At 47.3% G+C, this 19,423-nt stretch overlaps 1 protein-coding gene across 1 annotated transcript in view; it reads left to right on the top strand.

Annotated features, from left to right (window-relative positions):
* Nucleotides 1-422: 422 nt before the first annotated feature.
* Nucleotides 423-19,423, top strand: part of OTP (orthopedia homeobox) — a 32,479-nt gene continuing 13,478 nt past the window's right edge. The window contains exon 1 of the mRNA XM_084800679.1: nucleotides 423-483. The gene's annotated coding sequence lies outside the window, so the exon portion shown is untranslated. The remainder of the gene's footprint in view (nucleotides 484-19,423) is intronic.

The following is a 19,423-nucleotide window of genomic DNA, read 5'->3' as shown; positions in this document are numbered from 1 at the left end:
TCTCTCCTCCTGCCCCCCACCCCTCCCCCACTTCTTCTCACTCTTCCTATCTCTCTCTCTGCCTGTCTCTGTCTCTCTGTCTCTCCTCCTACCCCCTTTCCTCCTCCCCCCATGCTCATTTAATAAACTTCATATAATCTAGTATCTGCCTTCTGGTACCTTATTATTATCATATATCTTATTTATTAATCATAAAAGGAGCGAACACTGGGGGTGAGGGAACGGGAAGGAGAGAGGGCAGGGAGGGGGGAAAAGGGCAAAGACAAAGGCAAAAGGGGCTGTGAAAACAAAGTTCCGGGTTTATATAGTGAGTCCCTCCCCGGGAGCGGGGGAAGGCCCGCCCCTAGGTAGAGGGCAGGGCATGCCAGCCACGCCCAGCAGCAGGCCCTAACACATGTGATTCCGCTGTGCAGCTCAGGCAAAGTCGGTACAAATAGTCCCGGATCCTGAAAGTTCTGGAATCTGAAGTTCTTGTGATCCCAGGTAGGATCCCCACGTGCGGGGCTTCTCACTGCTCCGCAGCACTTATTGACTTCTTGTAATGACCGTGGGGACCTCGTGCTCTTAGGCCAATCAATGGGCTATGATTATGTTTGATTGACCCATAATTATTTTTCTCATAGTTAGTAATAGCCTCCATTTTTAATGTTAGCTTTCTGTAGGCCTGCAAATAAAGTGTGTTGAGATGCTTTGGCACATCTGCCAAACAGCTGGAGTCAGTCCCTCCGCCCCCCCCCAACTTAAAATGGAGCCTCCCCTCAGAACCTCCCTCCCAGCTGCGCTTAGAACCACCTGCTCTCTGATGATTCCCTCCCTCAGGCCCCCTTGTGTTGTGGCTTCTGATGCCAGAATTCCATGTCTTCCTCTTTTGTGAACGTCAGAGGTTCTGGATTGTTCTTCTGTTTGTGTTTTGTCCAATATCGTAGCCCCAGAGGCACTCGAGTCTCCTGTGTACTTGAAATGAGGATTGTCTAAACTGAGACATGCTGTGTTAATATAAAAAAAGATGATAAAATATTTTATTATGAATTTACACTGCATGTTAAAAGTGATAGAGTCTTAGATTTGGTGGGCTAAAGTGATTACTAAAATTAATTCTCCTAGCTGATTTTTCCCTTTTATACTTGACTACCAGAAAACTAAATCAACAACTGTGGTTGGCAATGCAGTCTATGAAGTAGCATAGCTCCAATATACATTATTTCTCCTGTTCTGTTTTTCATTTGTTAATTTGTTGCTTTCTGGGAAATTTCCTTAGTGTCACATTTCATCCTTCCATGGATTTTTTTTTTCTAAGAGCTTTTCTTGGTCTCTTAGCCTTCCATTTACACAGCATCTTCGGTTGCCTTATGTGGACTTATTTATAATATGTTATTTTCTCACCCCTCTGATATTTATTGTAAGTCTCTTCACATTTTAATTTCACTTGCCTAGTTTCTTCTGAGCTTCGTCAAGCTCTGGGCTTGGCCTTTTGTTGGCATCCTGAAGGCAACTCTCAGGTGTGTGCACTGCTTCTTGCCGTGCAGCCCTCGTCAAGGGGCCAGAAGCTGTCTGGGATGCTGTGTGGGTAACTGTTCACCAAAGTCCTCCTCGGGGATTGGAGGGAAGAAAGAGGGACATAACCACTAAATGTCACACCAGGTGTTGGCTGTAAAGGATTTTCTCTGTTTGCTTCACTTGAACAGAATCCTCAGGTTGCGGCTAGGGGAGTCGTGAGGGGCCTGAAACTGGTGTGTGGGTTTGAGAAACCACAAGTCCGCTAGTCGCTCATTCCCACCATCTCTGGTCCCTACATCTCTGGGCCTCTCAGTGTTTCCAAATCCAGCCTCAGTGGAGAACAGACCCTCTGTTCTTGGCAAAGGCAATGTGGTCACCTGACTGGGGGCCTTTTGCCATGCTGAGCAACTCCATGGCCTCATGGGGCCAAGATCCTGTCCTCTTGGGTCCCTGAACGCCTGGCTTGTACTGCCGTTGAGTCTCCCTCTAGATTATTCACACTGCGCTGTGTTTTCTGTCCTTCATTTGTTGTTTGGTTGTTTGTTTTGGAGACCAAAATCTCAGTATGTAGCCCCAGCTTGCCCCAGACTTGCTATACAGACCAAGATGACTTCTAACTCATAGATATCTGCCTGCCTTGCCCTGAGAGATTAATGGGGTGTGCAACCATGCCCAACCTTTCCGGTTTTTAAACACTGTGTTTAAACCTTTCACCCACTGCTGTCTCCTGTCCTGTTTTTCCTATTCTTGTAAGTCACTTAAAAGTAGTTAGCATTTCTTAGCAGGGTCTCTGTAAAGAGAGATTAACACAACGTAGACGCTTCCCTCATCTGTACAGCGAGGTCCTGGTTCCTCCCAGAGCTCTGATTAGTCCCCAACTCTTATTTTCCTTCTCTGAAGAGATGGTAGTTTCCTCCAGGGCATTATCATGGTCTGCTTTATCTTTAAAGCGCGCGCGCGCAGACAAACACACACACACACACACACACACACACACACACACACACACACATTCTTATCTCTATATATTCATATAAACACATCATATGTACTTATATCTCCAAATATATTGTTATACAGCGCGCGCACACACACACACACACACACACACAGAGCATCAGGAATGCCGAAAACAAGAAAGTCCAGCACCTACAGGACCAGACCCAGCCTGAGGTAAAGTCCTCAGAAGCAGGAAGCTACAAGGATTTTTTTCTGTAAGGCCGAGAAGCACTCACTTGGCCATCAGAGGCAGCATGCAGGTAAAACAGGAGTAGGGGCAGGACACGGGTTCCCATGGAGTTAATTCATACAGGGACAGGACACGGGTTCCATTGCTGTTAATTCATATGGCCTTCTACAAAGGTCCTTTCCTCCCTTACTGTGTTGCAGACCCTAGGGGAAAGGTATCGTGGCAGTCTGGAGGTGTCAGGAAACCCTGCTGCTAAGGTCGAAGTCTGACATTACCAGAAAGTCCTGAGCTCTGTGTAAAATGACAGGCTTCCTTTGTCACTGAGAATTCCTCTTCTTTACCTGAGGGATCCCAGATGCCACATCCTCTACCTGAGGGATGTCACGTCACCTTTAGGGAATTTACAGATCTAGCTCCGTTTCTCCCAGTAAGAACCCATTCAGCAAGCACCTGGGATTCCTGGAATATCTCCCCATGCAAATGAGGCATCTCAGTACCTTAGCCCTTCAGCCAATGATTTTTGCCCACTCTGAATATTCCTACCCCCTCTCCAAAGTTCTATATAAGCCTAGTTTACCCTGAATATAATTGATCTGCCTCCCCACGGCTGATGCGGGGAGTTTTCGTTTCTGTTCATATTCCAGAAACTTCTGGACATCCTGTCCATCAAGACTGCACACAGAGCATTTATTGGGAAGGAAAAGGCCAGGAGGGCGGCTGCCTCTGCTCAGGAGAGGAGCAGCCGAGACCTGAGCACAACACAGGGGCTGTGTAGGGGTTCTTGGGGGCAGAACTTTACAGGGTGGAAATTTCTAGGGTGAGAGGGGCGGGATTGGTAAATTTCCAAGTCCAGAGCTTGGCCACCTGCACCTGGAGAGTTCTGTGGGCAGGGCCTGGAGGTCAGAGGTCCTCAGAGGTGGAGTATGGCCACTCACTCTCAAGGAGTGAGGGTAAAAGGAGGAGGGGAGAAAGTCATGGCTGGATAAGAACAAGATAGAACAGGGTCTAGTCAGGGACACTCTGGCCACTAATCTGTCTATATCAAGGGGGCATTTTCTTAAACTGTGAGGGCAAGACTTCAGAGTTGTGAGGCATCTTCATAATAACAGGCCCAGACCTCAAGAACCAATAAAATATCTTCCCCTGCCCCCCCCCCAAAGCAGTGCTACCCTGATTTCTTCAGTGAAAGTCTGTGTCTGGTGTTATCATTAAAAATGAGATGACAGCTGGGCTTGGTGGTGCATACCTTTAATTCCAGCACTAGGGAGGCAGAAGCAGGTGGATCTCTGTGAGTTCGAGGTCAGCCTGGTCTACAAAGAGAGTTCCAGGAAAGCCAAGGCTATTACACAGAGAAACCCTGTCTCAAAAAGAAAAAGAAAAAGAAAAACCGGGCGTGGTGGTGAATGCCTTTAATCCCAGCACTCGGGAGGCAGAGGCAGGTGGATCTCTGTGAGTTCGAGGTCAACCTGGTCTACAAAGAGAGTTCCAGGAAAGCCAAGGCTATTACACAGAGAAACCCTGTCTCGAAAAGAAAAAGAAAAAGAAAAACCGGGCGTGGTGGTGCATGCCTTTAATCCCAGCACTCGGGAGGCAGAGGCAGGCGGATTGCTGTGAGTTCGAGGCCGGCCTGGTCTACAAAGCAAGTCAGGACAGCCAAGGCTACACAGAGAAACCCTGTCTCGAACCCCCCCCCCCAAAAAAAAAGAAAAAGAAAAAGAAAAAGAAATGAGATGACACACAGCAAATATGATATGGAGAGATTCATTGGAGGGAAGAGACAGGGCGAGGAGTTAGGGCCTGAGTGAGGCATGAGGGTAGGGAGAGACAGAGGCAGAGAGACAGTGAGAGAGAGAAAAAAAGGATCGCCCTTAAAGAAAGTGCAAGAGAGAAGTGTAAGAATAAAAGAGCAATGAGTGGCAGGCCGCGGCACACCCCTGGTGGTGGTGGTGGGCCTGTGATGACGTCAGAAGTTGCTAAGCAACCTAGAGGCAGATCAGATCGGCTAGCGGATTAGCAGACCTGCTTGTGAGCTAACATCTGAGAGCTCGTATGAAGCTGCTTTCTGTCTATTATCCAGGGGGACATTCTCACATGTCTGCTATCAGGGCTGAGCAGAATGTACTAGTCAGCACGGCTTACTGCTCACCTGACCAGACGTCCTCAGAGGAGCCTGCTGCCTCCACTGGAGGAGGTGACCAAGGATCCAGGATTCACGCCAGCCTAGTCTTCAGTTTTAATAATATTTAGTGTGTGTGTGTGTGTGTGTGTGTGTGTGTGTGTGTGTGTGTGTATGCGTGTGTGTGTGTGTGTGTGTGTGTGTGTGTGTGTGTGTGTGTGTGTGTGAGAGAGAGAGAGAGAGAGAGAGAGAGAGTGTGTGTCAAAGGACAATTTTGTGAAATCAATTCTTTCTACCCACCTTCACGTGTGTTCTAGAGAAAATCTGGTTTTTAGACTTTCGTGGCAAGCACCTTTACCCCTCTCTGAGCTAATTTCTGACCCCCTACGAGGCTTTTCCCCACAATGGTATAAGATGACTGATCCATCTGCCTTGCCTACAGATACAGGGAGTAAGAAAAGGTAAAATGGTAAAGTTCACCATCCAACTGAAAATTCTTTTTACCAGGCAAAATCTCTTCTTCATCTTATCAGTTAGCCAGGGGCCTACCTTGCAAAACACTGGTTTCTATGGGGAGGTAACTGTTGCTGCTCCAAATGCAGTTGAGGTTCTTTTTAAGGACAAAGATGTGAATGGGTTGTATTTAGCGGTATCTGCCACAGAGGGAGAAAGGGGGCAAGAGCTGATGGCTTTTGATGACATGAAGCAAACTGTTGCAAACTGTTAGAAGTGCTTGGCATAATTCCTAGCTTATCATATGTTCTCCAAATGCAGACTGTATTTGTTACTGTGAGTATTGATGCTAATACAATGTATCGTTTCAGGGCCTTGATTTTCATAATTCCAAGAGCTCAATAAATGGTTGTGGCAATGTCTACAGTGTTTAGGCTTTAGGTGTTGGGGACCAAGGAAGGAGCAGACACAGGCCCTTGCATCCTAAGATCTTACAAGTAGAGGGTAAAGTGGGTGTTACACAAGCAGACCTCCCTGTTCCCAGGCCCCGCCCTTCCCACCTCATTGCCTTGCTGTACCTGGTTTGAAAATGCTTTTTTTTTTTTTTAAGCTAGGCCAAGAGACAGCAATAATCTGAGACCTTAGGGAGGTGAGGCTGTTTCCCTGAGCCCTGAGCCCAAGAGGAAAGGGGACCAGTGCAGATTCGTTCCCAGGACGGTGTAATGAAAATGAGCAGCCCTCTGAGTGACAGACAGGAGAATTCCACCAGGCCAACACTCTTATTCACTCTGTGGTTTCTAAGGATTGTACATTGAGTCAGCAAATATGTCTTATATATTTCCCTATGCTTGCGGCCACCATTAGAGAGAGCATGCGTCACCAGAATGTGGGAAAAGGATAGAAAATTCAGATCCTTGCATAGAGACGGCATAGAAGTCATCTGAGTGGAACAGAAGAGAAGGCTCCGGGAGTGGAGGGTACTTAGTGCTTTGCCAGAAAACTCAAGTTTCTGTTCCTCATACCCATGTCAAGTTTGTGTTCCTCACAACTGCCCACAACTCCATCTCCATGGCCTCTGATGCCTTCTGACTGAGAGGGTACCCACACGCAGAGGACATGCACACACACACACACACACACACACACACACACACACACACACACACACACACGTTGTTTTGTGAGAATAAGTGAGGAGAAGCTTCACAGGCTCACGCGCCGCCGCCCAGGATATTCGGTGCGGTCTGTTGCCCTGACCGCCCTATTCCACTAATTGAAGAACACTCTGCCTTCCATGAAGTAGGAAGAGAAAGCTTTCTCTGTGTTTTTAATGATGAAGTTAATGAAACTCACAGACTGGCTGGCAGAAACAAAATAAAGCCACATCTGGAGACAGCTGCGCTAGCAATTAAATGGCATTTAATGTGACTGATATCAAAAGGGTGGGTTCTTCTCCCCCCTGGCATTAAGCATGCAAAACTCCAGGCTTCCAAGCTATTCCGCCATAATAGTTTTGAGGCATTGGGTGTTTAGAAAGCATTCTGATATTTACAAAGAAAAAAAGAAAGAAAGAAAGAAAGAAATCCCCCAATGAGCCACAGAAGGGGATTTGAGTCAGGACCAAAACACAAAACAAATAAACAGGAGGTTCACAGTTTGAATTTTGAGAGCAGACCTACATTTTACAGGCTCTTTTCCCCCTCTACACATTAACCGTTGAGTATTTTAGTTCAATGAAGTAAAGGGCCCTTGCTTCCTACGTACCAATCAAATGATCTCCTGCCTTGCTGTAATTAGTGGTAAACTTCAATATGCAGGCCAAAGGACCACCTAATTAAAAAGTGTAATTCATTTACATAGATCATTCAAAAAAGCTAGGGTAGACAGCTAGTAGAGTCCTGTGACACTCTTTGGGCTTTGGGTACTGGCTGATTCCTATGCTGTTCCTCAGCTTCCGAGTGTTTTCATGGGGATGAGTTTATCAAAGTGGGGAGGGCTTAGAGGTGACAGCTTTAGCTAATCATCGCTAAACATTTAAAGCCTTTCAATTATTTTTATCAATTACCCACCTGTATGCTGACAAAGAAATGGCCTTATCTTCCTGCTTGGTGCTGAGTGGCCTGATGTTATTAGTGACTATTGATGAAGTGCCTGTTGGGGTTTAGAAGTCACTTAAAACACACAGTTAACTTCTTGGTTTACTGTGGTTAGAAAACGGCTCCTCTGGGCCACCCGGCTCTTTAGTCTCTCGAGTGCTAAGGAAGAGGCTGTAGGGCCTTAAAGAGAGGCAGTGTCTGCAAGAGTTTTTCTCTGGTTGTATTGGCCCTGTACCGTGCAAGCCATGCTCTGGCCTCACAGTTCCCATCGAAGTCTGGAGCTTGGCTGTGCCCCTGTGTGGTAAAGGAACTGTTTAATGGCAGGGAGGAAAGCTCTGGAACCTTAGCTTCCCTGGCACAGACATAACCACTCACTGGTGACATTCTGTGAAGGCCATGGGCCAGATGACCTACCAGCAGCTTTGGATTAGGATTCTGTCTTGCTGTTATTGCTTTTGCTGCTGCTGTTGTTATTTGGGTTGGTTGTTTTTGTTTTTTTTTAAGATTTATTTATTATTTATACAGTGTTTTGTTTGAATGTGTACCTGCAGGCCAGAAGAGGGCACCAGATCTCATTATAAATGATTGTGAGCCACCATGTGGTTGCTGGGACTTGAACTCAGGACCTTTGGAAGAACAGACAGTGCTCTTAACCTCTGAGCCATCTCTCCAGCCCAGGTTGGTTGTTTTTGAGATAGTGTTTTGTAGTCCAAGCTAGTCTCAAGCTCTCCATATAAGACAACCTTTGACCTTCTGATCATAATGTCAATATCAGTTTGTAGATGGCCTTAGGTAACCCCTGGGAAGGGGTCATCCAATCCCAAAGGGGTCACGACCTACAGGTTGAGAACCACTGTTCTGGGAGAAAGACGTGCTCAACTTCATCTGCAATGATAGAAAACAGAAAAAAATCATGCATACTACAAGCATGATAAGACATGTTTTGCTCATCAAATTGGGAAATATCCACAAGTGTGATGGCATATGTGGTTGCTATTGATGTGTTTACTTGGGCATAAGTTCCTTGTGTTAGGTATTTTTGTCACAGACACTTTGCTCTGGTAGTCTCTTCCACTTGCCTCCGTAGGTACCTGCACAAATGTGTGCTTTTGAGAAGGCTGCTGTCTAGCTTTGGAATAGGAAAAAAGGGGCAATTTTGGTTTGGTTTGGTTTTTCAAGACAGGGTTTCTCCATGTAGCCTTGGCAGGCTGGCCTCGAACTCACAGCGACCCACCTGCTTCTACCTCCCGAGTGCTGGGGTTAAAGGCGTGCGCCACCACACCTGGCAGCACATAATTCTTACCAGTAACAAAATCTAAAGTTTTGTCTCTTTATATGTTATGTGGCCTCAAAATCTGGAAACCAAGCAGCGGGTATGGTGTCCTGCCACAGTGTGGCCTAGAGCTGGTAGCTCTGTAGTAGAGAAAGCGCTTGACTGGTGTCCAGGAGCCTCAGGGCTGAAACAAAAAATTATAATGAAAACCGAGGGGCTGTGAGATGGCTCAGCACTTGCTTTCAATCCTAGGCCCTCCATGGTAGAAGGAGAGGCCGACCCCTGCAAGTTGTCCCCTGCCCTGTATGTGCATGCCACCCATTGCACATGTGTGCTTAGGCGTGCAGCACACACACACACACACACACACACACACACACACACACACACAAAACAAACAAACAAACAAACAAATGTAATTTTCTTTTTAAAAAAAGGAAAAGAAATGTAGCAAGGTCTAAACAAGCTTGGCACTGCTCGCTTTTTAGTTTTACCCCCACCCCTCGTTGCCTCAGCTTAGGCCCTCAGTCTTTTCCTGAGAATAAACACTTCACTGTTTTCAGAACTTTACCGCTGCCCCCCCCCTCCGCCCCACCTCAGGAAGACAGAGCACTTGGCATTCTTTGGCAATTCAGATCAACAGTGTTGCGGGCCTCCTCTCTGAGCCAGCATACCTGCTTTTACTTCATCGGCAACTCTGCCCACTGTGTACCAGCTTTTTTCATGCAAATAATCAAAATCCAATGCCTTGTATAGACCAAAAGGAACAACGAAATTCTCAAATCAAGGTGCCCTTGCCTTAAAAGGCCACATGATAGTCTAGAAGGAGGCGGGGGTGGGGGTGGGGTGGGGGGTGGGGGGTGGGAGCCCAGCCTCAGCCACCTTTCCCGTCACAAGCGTTACATCAAATTTCAGAAAGGACAAAGAAGAGCCTAATTGCAAGCTGATGAGCTGATCGATATTCTCAATTTACCTCTTTAGCTACAAAGCCCAAATTGAAAACGAGGACGGTGGGAATCTCCCAGGACTGCAGCCGTGGCACGTCCCTGCCCTCCCCCCCAGGAGCCGTTGCTTCGTGCCAAGCAGCACCTCAGGCCTCCTGCTTTGAGGGAGCAGGGTGCTCTTGCTGGGTGGGGCACTCTGGACTTGTGGGAGCTTGTGCAGTGTCTGCATTGGGCCTGGCTGGAACTTGACCTGTAGCCTGTGCCTTAGCACGCAGGAGCCTGTCCTTTGTCTCTAGAAAAACTGTCATACAGTAAGTAGTTAGCCAGGAGCTGGGAGAGCCTACATGGATGGATGGGAATTAAGCATGGCCATCAGTTAAATGGTCCTCATTGTATGAGTGTTCTGCATGAAGTCTGTGGAGTGTCCCCTCCACCTCAGGAGCATCCTTTACTTTCAAGATCATTTAGAGAGGTCTGCAAGTAGGTGTTCTTTAATTGACTGTCAATGTTGGGTGGAAATGTCAGGCCCAGTCTTTGAAACTCATGAGGGTTAGTCCAGATAGTTCATATGGACCTTAGGGTGAGGACTCATCCATGATTTCTTTTAGGCCCATTCTTTTAGGGGCCGTTGGCCATAAGGCCCATCTCTAGACTTCAGGTCCTCCATGTTGGAGACTGTGGTCCGAATTGCTGTCGGAGGCTGTGTTGATGTCCGTGGTCTGTGCTGCCACCGGAGACTATGTTGACGTCAGTGTTCTGGAGCTGTATGGATGTCCTTGGTCCATGCAGCCACTGGAAATCACATGGAAGCCCATGATAGCAGACTCAACTGAGACGCTCTCAGAGCAGGAGTCTTGAGGAGAAAGACAGTTTCCCTGGCACTATGGTACCAAATTCTGGCTAGTGGACTCTAAATAGAAGTGCTGTGTCCACTTTCTGGTTCATGTTTCTTTTGTTTGCTTGCTTGCTTATTTAATTGCTTTTTTTTTTTTTTTTTTGAGATGGGAGTCTCATCAGCTACCCAGGATGGCTTCGAACTCACTGTGTAGCTGTGCTGTCCTTGAGCTCTTGATCCTCCTGCCTCAGCCTCCTGCCTGGGGTTGTGTTTTTGAAGGAAATAGATGTTCTTTGTTGTTTCTTTTCCCTTCCTGATGCCAGACTGTGACACGGTGGCCGGCTCTCCTAGATGCCACACACCTGGCGTGGGGGCCACTCTAGCAGACACAAATTAGAGGGTCCTTGATGTTGTAGGCCTATCGCAATAGCATTATATTTCTTTCTTTCTTTTTTTAAAGAGATTTATTTATTTATTATTATATATATAGTGCTCTGCCTGCATGTACATCTACAGGCAGAGGAGGGCATCAGATCACATTACAGATGGTTGTGAGCCACCATGTGGTTGCTGGGAATTGAACTCATGACCTCTGGAAGAGCAGACAGTGCTCTTAACCGCTGAGCCATCTCTCCAGCCCCAAGCACTATATTTCTTACATTTGGACTATTCAGTGAGAAGAAATGAGAGAACCTCTGTCTTGTTCGTTCTCCTGACTCTTTTTATTGGTCCTTGAATGCTCATCCAATACACATTATCAAAGCTTAGCCACTTCTTGGAGGAGATGAATTCCACGGGCTTACTTTCCATCTTGGAAGGACTTTCTTTTCTTTGTTTGTCTTTGGTGAAGAGTTGCAGCTGTCTCCTGACTCATACTCACTCTCTTTCCGCCTTGTATAGACTTTACTTGCTTCACCCCTCAGCCCAGGATTCTCTGATGAAATCCTGTGCATTCTAGCCCAATTTCACAGAGAAGGCATTTGCTACAATTCAACAGCTTTGCTGTTCTTATTGTTCGCTGGTAAATAGGATATATATATATATATATATATATATATATATATATATATATATATATATATATATTTTTTTTTTTTTTGGGTTTGGGAATGCGGCCCTTAAGCTACAAATGTTTATAACGTTAACTTGAAGTGATCTTCAAAAGATTATTTTTTTCCTTTTTCTTTTTAAGTTAGCAATGGCATTGGGTTTTTTTAATTAATTAATTTTTATTTTATACGCATCACTATTTTGCCTGCATGTATGACTGTGCGAGGGTGTTGGATTATAGACACTTGTGAGCTATCATATGGTGTGGGGCCCGTGGAGCCATACAACCAGGAGAAGCCGGCCTGGAGCGAGAGTGAGACTGAAGCATTGTCTGAACCCCGGAAATATCATCTTAAGATCTACAGGAGTAAGTTTGTGCTGTTTGGGCCTCTATGTCCCAGCGCATGTAGCCCTACTGCCCTTCCTTTGTCACTCTTGAGGTGGTCTCATAGCCTGTGAGCTAGGAACAAGCTAACCTTCCTCTTTCCTTGTAAAGTCATATCCAGCAAGCACTGAGAATTCTTCATACAAACAAGGCATCCCCAGCATCTTGGCCCCGCCAATGATGTACAATCACCCCAAAAGTCTCTACCTCCTCCTCAAAAGCTTAAATAGCCCTTTGTTGTGTCCAAATAAACCAGTTGCTCAATGAAGTCTGTTTCTCCTCCCAATCACCTAATGCCTGAGGCCATCCCCACCTCCAGGGCTGATTTGGGGTAATCATGTCATTAAGTGCCACTTGAGGGGTGTGTGTGGAACAGAATGGAGAGGACCAGATGGATGCTGGGAGTTGACTCTATGTCCCCTGGAAGAGCAGCCAGTGCTCTTAACTGACTGTGGAGACATTTCTCAAGCCCTTTACTCTTTTTTTCTTTTCTTTTCTTTAAAGGGGCATCATGAACTAAATGCAGGGCTCTAGATTTCACGGCTCAGGCTGACAACACACAGCCCTGGAGGAAACTGAACTTAGCGTTGTTTTATTTTTCTTCTTGTTGGCTTATTTTGAAACACAGTTTCAGCTTGTAGCCAAAACTGGACTTGAATTAATGCCAGTCCTCTAGCCGCAACCTTCTGAATGCTAAGATTATAGGCATCATGCCTGGCAGAGGGAATTCTTTTATAGGGACCCTTTCTTTTTCTGCTACATCTAGTCTTAATGGGGCTGGGGCCTTATATACCATTCTTGCCTCAGGAATGACGTCATATCTCAGGATCCTAGATTAGGGTGGTTTTCTCTGATCTTACACTCATCATGGTCACATTTATTTCTCGACTGTCTGTATTTCTCATCTATGTGAGCACAATCGTAATATTGTACCTACAGGCTCAAGCCCTGTGCTTGGCTCATAGCCAGTGTGCAATAACAATGTGGCAAATGGATGAATGGATGGATGGATGAATGGATGGATGGATGGATGGATGGATGAAAGGGATCTGTTACTTTTCGTAGCTGTGACCAAAATATGTTGTGAGAACATCTTAAAGGAGAAACTTTGGTACTTTGGTTCCTGGGTTCTCAAGTTCAACCTATGATTATTTGGTCTCATGTGCTTGGTCATAAGGATGATGGGAGTATAAAGCTGGGGAGGTTCTCACACCTCACACAGATAGAAGGGAGGGGGGGAAGGAGGGAAGGAGGTGGGGGGGGCGAAGAAAAGGGAGGGAGGAGAGAGAGAAAAAGAGAAAGAGATTCAGGTGTGAAATAGCCTTGGAGACTCAATAATCTACTTTCTCCATCTAGGACCCATCGCCTAAACTTTCCAGAACCTCCTGATACAGTTCTACCAGCTAGGGGCCAAGTACCCATCACGTGAGCCTGTAGGCAACACCTTCTATCCAGATTATAATACAACCAGTGGCTACAGTGATAACAACCGACATTGTTGATCCCATTCCACATTTGCAAGGAAACCTTAGGCTTCCTGGGAAACGCTTATAGATGCTTTGTTTGTTTGTTTGTTTTGTCTTTCAAGATAGGGTTTCTCTGTGTGCCCTTGGCTGTCCTAGACTCGCTTTGTAGACCAGGCTGGCCTCAAACTCACAACGATCTGCCTGCCTCTGCCTCCCGAGTGCTGGGAATACAGGCATGCACTCTCTTTAACACTGCTCTCATTTTGTTTAATCAGCCACCCGTTTTCTCTTGGTTGGTCTTTTAGAGAGACTTCTCAGTGTGGCGACAAATACTCCAGAGGACAACTTAAAAGGAGAAAGTGGTTTTATTTTTAGCTCCTGGTTTCAAAGGTTCCCATCCATAGCCACTTTGTCCTTCACTACAGGTCTGACTCAGTGAGAGGACGCAAGAGGGTTGCAGAGCCAAGCAAGCCGCGTGGCTCACAGCAGCCAGGGGCAGAGAGAATCTGGATCTAGCATCTCTGAGTGCTGCCTACATCCAGGGCAGCTCACTGTGCTTACCTACTTTCTATGTTGCTTTCAACCCTATCACGTTGACAGTTGAGGTCAACCATCACCTACATCCATTGCGGGGGTGGGGGGGTGGGGGATTGGGGGGGTGGGGGGGAGGGGAGGGGGGAGGGGAGGCGGAGGGGGAAACAAGTCATCAGCGAGGGTGTGATGGAAAGTTTTAACCAGTTCAGGTAAAGACAAAAGGTCTCAGTTTCCTTTGAGTTAGACGAGAGACGATGTGGCTCAATCCTGACCCATGTCTTGTGAGAGGAAATGCAGTTCATTTTGAGCCATCCTCTTAAAAGAAAGGAACAAGTAACTTTTCCAGCTGGCCCCAAGTGCAGAGGTGATGCCAGGAGGTGCAGCTGCCCCCTTAAGCCACAGGGCAAGCATCACAGAAGGCAAGAGCATAGTAAAAAAGGCCTGGTTCCCACTTTTTGACAAGTCCCCTCTTAGCCATTTTGGACTGCTTTTTGCATGGACCGTTATGTGAGAGAGAAATAAAATTCCAGCTGCCCTAAACTGCCCCACCCTGGGATCTCCATTACAGCAGCTTAACTGTGCCCTACCTAACACACTCCCAACTGCAGCTGTTTCCCCGGGGAGAGAGGCAGAGTCGTGAGAGGAAAACGTATGTAGAAAAGTCAACATCCAACATCGTCCCTAATGCATGACTTGGGGGACCTCAAAATTTAAGGGGGTGATGAATAAATCCATATGCCAAAGCATCCAGGAAAAAGGCCCCCCCCCTCCTCCCCTAGCAGAAACGACTCTCTGGTCCCATATGTTAGCAACTTGGGGAAGCCTGAGAGGTGGAGAAGGCTGCCCTGCTGCTGCTGACTCAGGCTCTGGAGTGGAAAAATGCCTTTGGGGAGTGAATGAGAGAATTAGCTTAAGCTGTGGATTTGGGGCTTTAGTGGGCTTAAGGCAGACTTTAATCACCCTCGCTCCCTGTGGCCCCAGGGTGTGAATGTTAATCGAATTCGCTTGCACTACCACCCAGGGTAGGGTCTGCTTATTCACGACCCATCCTTGTGAAAGGCGCCGTGCCAGCTGCCCTGGAATGTAGAAAATCCTAAAAGAGGCTTGGATTTCAAACCAATCTGTATCTGTTTAGGGCCAAAGAGTATTTAAGATAGTAGTGCTTTGGGGGGAAAGCCCCCCTTCAGCTTGTCATCTGCAGACAGATATTGCAAAACACCCAGGCGGCATGCTTCTCCTCATAGCCCTTAATAAGGCGAGAACATCCCACAAAAAGATGTTCCAGTAACGAGTAGCGCTGAAGAGAGTTGCTATCTTCCTGGACCATGAGTTTCGGGGTCCTTGCAGGGATTATTGGCATCCAGGTCCTTTCCCTGCCTCCTTACTGGCTACCATGATGTAAATAGTCTCACTCTGCCAAGGCCTTGCCAGCAGCCCAAAGCCAGGGAGCCAGGAAGTGCCATGGAACCTTTCCTCTCTTTAAACTGTATATCTCAGGCTGTTTGTTAGAGAGACAGAAGGCTGATGACACAGAACCCCAGGGCAGAAACAAAACAAAACACCAAAACCCAAAACAACAACAACAAACACCTGAGCTACTCCTGGGTCACGGCTGCTGCTAAGGGAGCAAATGTCTGATAAACAGTGTCCACCATAGCTGAAAAGCTCAATGTAAGTCAGCCAAAACTAACATTTGTCCATGTCTCTAGTACAGTGTCTAGCACATAGTACAGTAAATAAGAGATGGTGTCAACTTCTGAGAGTCGTGTTGTATGGATACTATTCCTTCTCCGGTCCCAAATTGCAACTCCAGAGGAGACTAAAAACCCAACTAGAAACAAATAAAGAGGTCCAGCTGGATGTGGTGGCCCACAACTTTAATTCCATGCTCAGGAGGCAGAGGCAGGTGGATCTTTGTGAACTGGAGGTCAGCCTGGTCTATACAATGAGTTGCAGGCCAGCCAGGGCTACTACACAGTGAGACCCTGCTCAGAAAAACCAAATAAAAACAAAAAGCCAAGCAAGCAAGCAAATAAGCAAGCAAGCAAACAAAACCATGATGTTTCACCACTTACGGGAACCCTGTTTATAACTTGTATGTACACTCGGTATATACAATGTATATACACCCTGATAGGAGAAAGGAACTCTGGTGCCCCCAATTTGATCATTTCCCCTTGGTGGGGAGGCCTAGTGGCACATAGAGGAAGGGCTAATAGGCTGTGGTCATATGGTGGGGGAGGAGGTCCCCTTCTGTCAGAGGTCTAGGGGGAGGGGAATAGGGCGAAAGAGGAGGGGGAGAGGAGCAGAAGGATACAAGTGAGGGGTAACAATCGAGATGTAATCTGAGTAAGTTATAATAAAAAATATTTGAGAGAGAGAGAGAGAGAGAGAGAGAGAGAGAGAGAGAGAGAGAGAGAGAGAGAGTTGAGAAAGCTTTAGGTTAAGACACTGACTTTTCACTAAGCTTTTCACTGGACTTTGATCAATTTTGGAAAACAGGCTTGGGAGAGTAAGCTCCAAAGTCCTTCTAGGCCAGGCTGGGGGCTCTTAGCTGGATGGTGGCACCTGCTTTCGCACCAGGGCTCCGAGGGGGGACTCGGGTGGGGTTGGAGCCCATCCCTTCCCCCAGCGCGGGGGAGGGTGCGCTTCCACCTGCTCGCAGAAGTCAGAACTGACCCTGCTCCACACCGGTGCGGAGCTGAGACCCCACGCTGCCATCCGCTCAGCCAACCTGCTGTCCTCCAGGCTGTCTGGAGGAAAGGAGACTTGGAGCAGGCGCAGAGACTCGGCCGTAGCCTGGCCCTCGGCGGGCTGCCCTGGACCGAACAGGGCTACGGAGCTGCGGCCACCGGAGGAGACCGCGCGGCGGGCGCAGCGCCCCCTGGAGGCCGGGCGGGGTGGGGCGGGGTGGCAGAGCCCAGAGGCTGCTTCGCAGGGCGGGCCGGGCCTGCTGGGGACTTGGGCTATTTTGTGACTGCACCATCCACCCAAGCCTCATTACCACCTCTTAATGAGACCCCTTTACTCCGTGACGTGCAACCGCTCCATCTCATTAAGGAAATCGCTCTTCAATGCTGATTATTTTATTTGCAGCCATAATTATATTTCTTTCGGCTAAATCACGGTTTAATCGAGCCCACATGGAGGGCAGCAGCACTAATTACGGCGGGGGATGCGGCGGCGGCGGCGGGCGCGGGCCGGCCGGGGCGGCGGGGGTGCCGGGCGGCGGGCGCGGCCGCGGGGCGGCGGGCGGGGAGGGGCGCCGGCGGGGGGCGGGGGCCTGGGCTCAAACACAACAACTTATTACTTCTAATTCCCCAACTGTCACCAAATCACCTGCACGAAACAAGAATCTAATTTGTTAAGCTGGCATGTCTGCAGATGGAAGATCGATCTTCACTGTAGATTTCTCTAATTGAGTGAATATAGACGCCCGGAATTAGCTGCACTCGGGCTGCAGGGAGGGGACAAGGGACTTGGGGGGGGGGGATGTTGGTAGGGAAAGTGGGGGAGGGAGAAGAAAGAAGAGAGGGAAGGAAAGAGAAAAGAGGGGCGGGAGATGCGGAGTCAGAGAGTAGGAGGGAGAGTGGAAAGGAGAAAAGGCGAGGAGGATGGGAAAAAAATAGCAAAGGGAATAAGGAAGAGTGAATAACGCCAGCTGGGAAAAGAAAGCAAGAATGGAGGGAAAGCCGAGGGGGAAAAAAAAGAAAAATCATACTTGTGAAGGCTAATTTTCCTATAGAATCCTGTCTGCCTTCCCCATCTCTCACTCAGCCAAGGGTAAAGCGACTGGAGAAGCCAGGCCCCTTGTCATTCGTAACCGGGACCAAGTGCTTAGGAAAAGAGAGGGGTTGCTGTAGAGGCGGGGGAGGGGGGTGGCGCGAACGCTGGCTTCTGGAAGAAATGACTTACAGAATTACATTTGTTTTTCTTGTGATTTTATTAAAAGTCACTCCTCATATCCAGAATGCGTGAAAATATCTACTTTCCACTCAGATACACCGCATTAACTTGTTGGAGGCAAATTTGTTTGTTTGTCTATTTTATTTATTTGCTACATAAGATTGATGCAGTCTTATTAGCGCTATATCTAGTTATAGAAAGAGTAAGGATGAGACTTTTTTCTTTTTATTCCAATTACTAGCCTTGTCACCTAACTGAATAGCTGATATATGATTATTTATCCTAAGTAAACAGAAATAAGAAAAGCAACGAACTTAACACACGCAACAAAACCTGTATGCCACGTATTATGTTCTGTGTGGCTAATTGGGCCCATTAAAATTACTGGGCAAAAGACAATAAAAGGGAAGCTAGGATAAACAGTACAGTCATAGGGCAGGTACTGATTGTCATTGTCTGTTATGGCTGTTTCTAGCCGGAGGACCAGTTATCAGAAGGAAAAGACTAGGGAAAGAAGAAGGGTCTGGCAGCTGAGCTCATGAAGAGCCACGCAGGTGACCTGTCTATTTGGACTGCCTGCTGTAGTTTGCGAAAGCAAACGTGTGCAAAAACCATTGAAAGAAAAACTATGTTATCTATCTACCCATCCACCCTCCATCCGTCTATCACTTCCTGTATTGCCAAAAGCTCCCAGGTTATGATATTAGTTTGGGATCAATGCACTGCTCAGAAAAGCGCACACACAAGTGCACAGGCCATGCATGAAGCCCTGTTTTCGGTGTGGGAAGAAAAAGAAAACAATGTTGGAAGCTTGGATTTATAGTCAAGTTCCTTTTTGTTTGTTTGTTTGTTTTTCTTTTTGCTTTCCTTTAGGCTGCTGGGTCGGCTCTGTTTGGAGACAATACAGGTGAGGTGTGCCTTGATCTCAAGCCCTTCAGCTCTGGGGGTAGGGCAGTCTGGAGGTTTGGGCCAGACGCAGTCCTGTTTGACTAAGAGTTACTGACGCCTATCTCTGCCCTGGAGAGCCCTCACCGGAAGAGGAAGGAGCTTTCGCAGCGGACCGGCAGGGGCACTCAGCTGCATCTCCCACGTCTGTGGTCTCTGGATGGCGACCTCCAGAGTTCTCCCAAGCAGAGGGGTGTGAAAGCTCGGGCACCCATTCCCACAAACAAGCCAACCCTGGAGCAATCTGAAATTCCAAAATGGCCATGTGATTTAAGGACCTTTACCAGGACAGGGTGAACACAGAGGCTTGGGGAACACCAGTTCTGGCGCCTGAGGTTGGTCTGGGAGAAATCCTGGTCACCATTGTTAAAAAACGCTTTGGGCCCCACGTCCCTCCACCCTCCCACCTCCGCCCTGTCCTCTCCCCACCCGTTAATCTTCTCTTCTGAAATGGGCTTGAGCAATACAATCTGATGTACAGTTTCTTTCGGGTTATTGCATATCTGGAAAAGTAAACAGGAGTGTTCAAGTCACTTGATTTGTTTTCAGTAAGCAAATAATACCCCAAAGCATGGCTGTAATTTACCACGAATTAAAATTGATTCTTTTCATCAGGCGAGAAAATAGGAAAATGTGAGATCGTTAATTATTGAGGGAGGCGCTTCTCATTAAAGGGAACAATGTTACAATTCAGCATCTAATAGCAGGAATGTGAATAATAACGCGCCATATTT

The sequence above is a fragment of the Acomys minous genome (assembly GCF_964271855.1).
Source record: "Acomys minous genome assembly, chromosome: 11".
Classification (NCBI taxonomy): domain Eukaryota; kingdom Metazoa; phylum Chordata; class Mammalia; order Rodentia; family Muridae; genus Acomys; species Acomys minous.
This window is presented reverse-complemented; position numbering and strand designations above follow the sequence as displayed.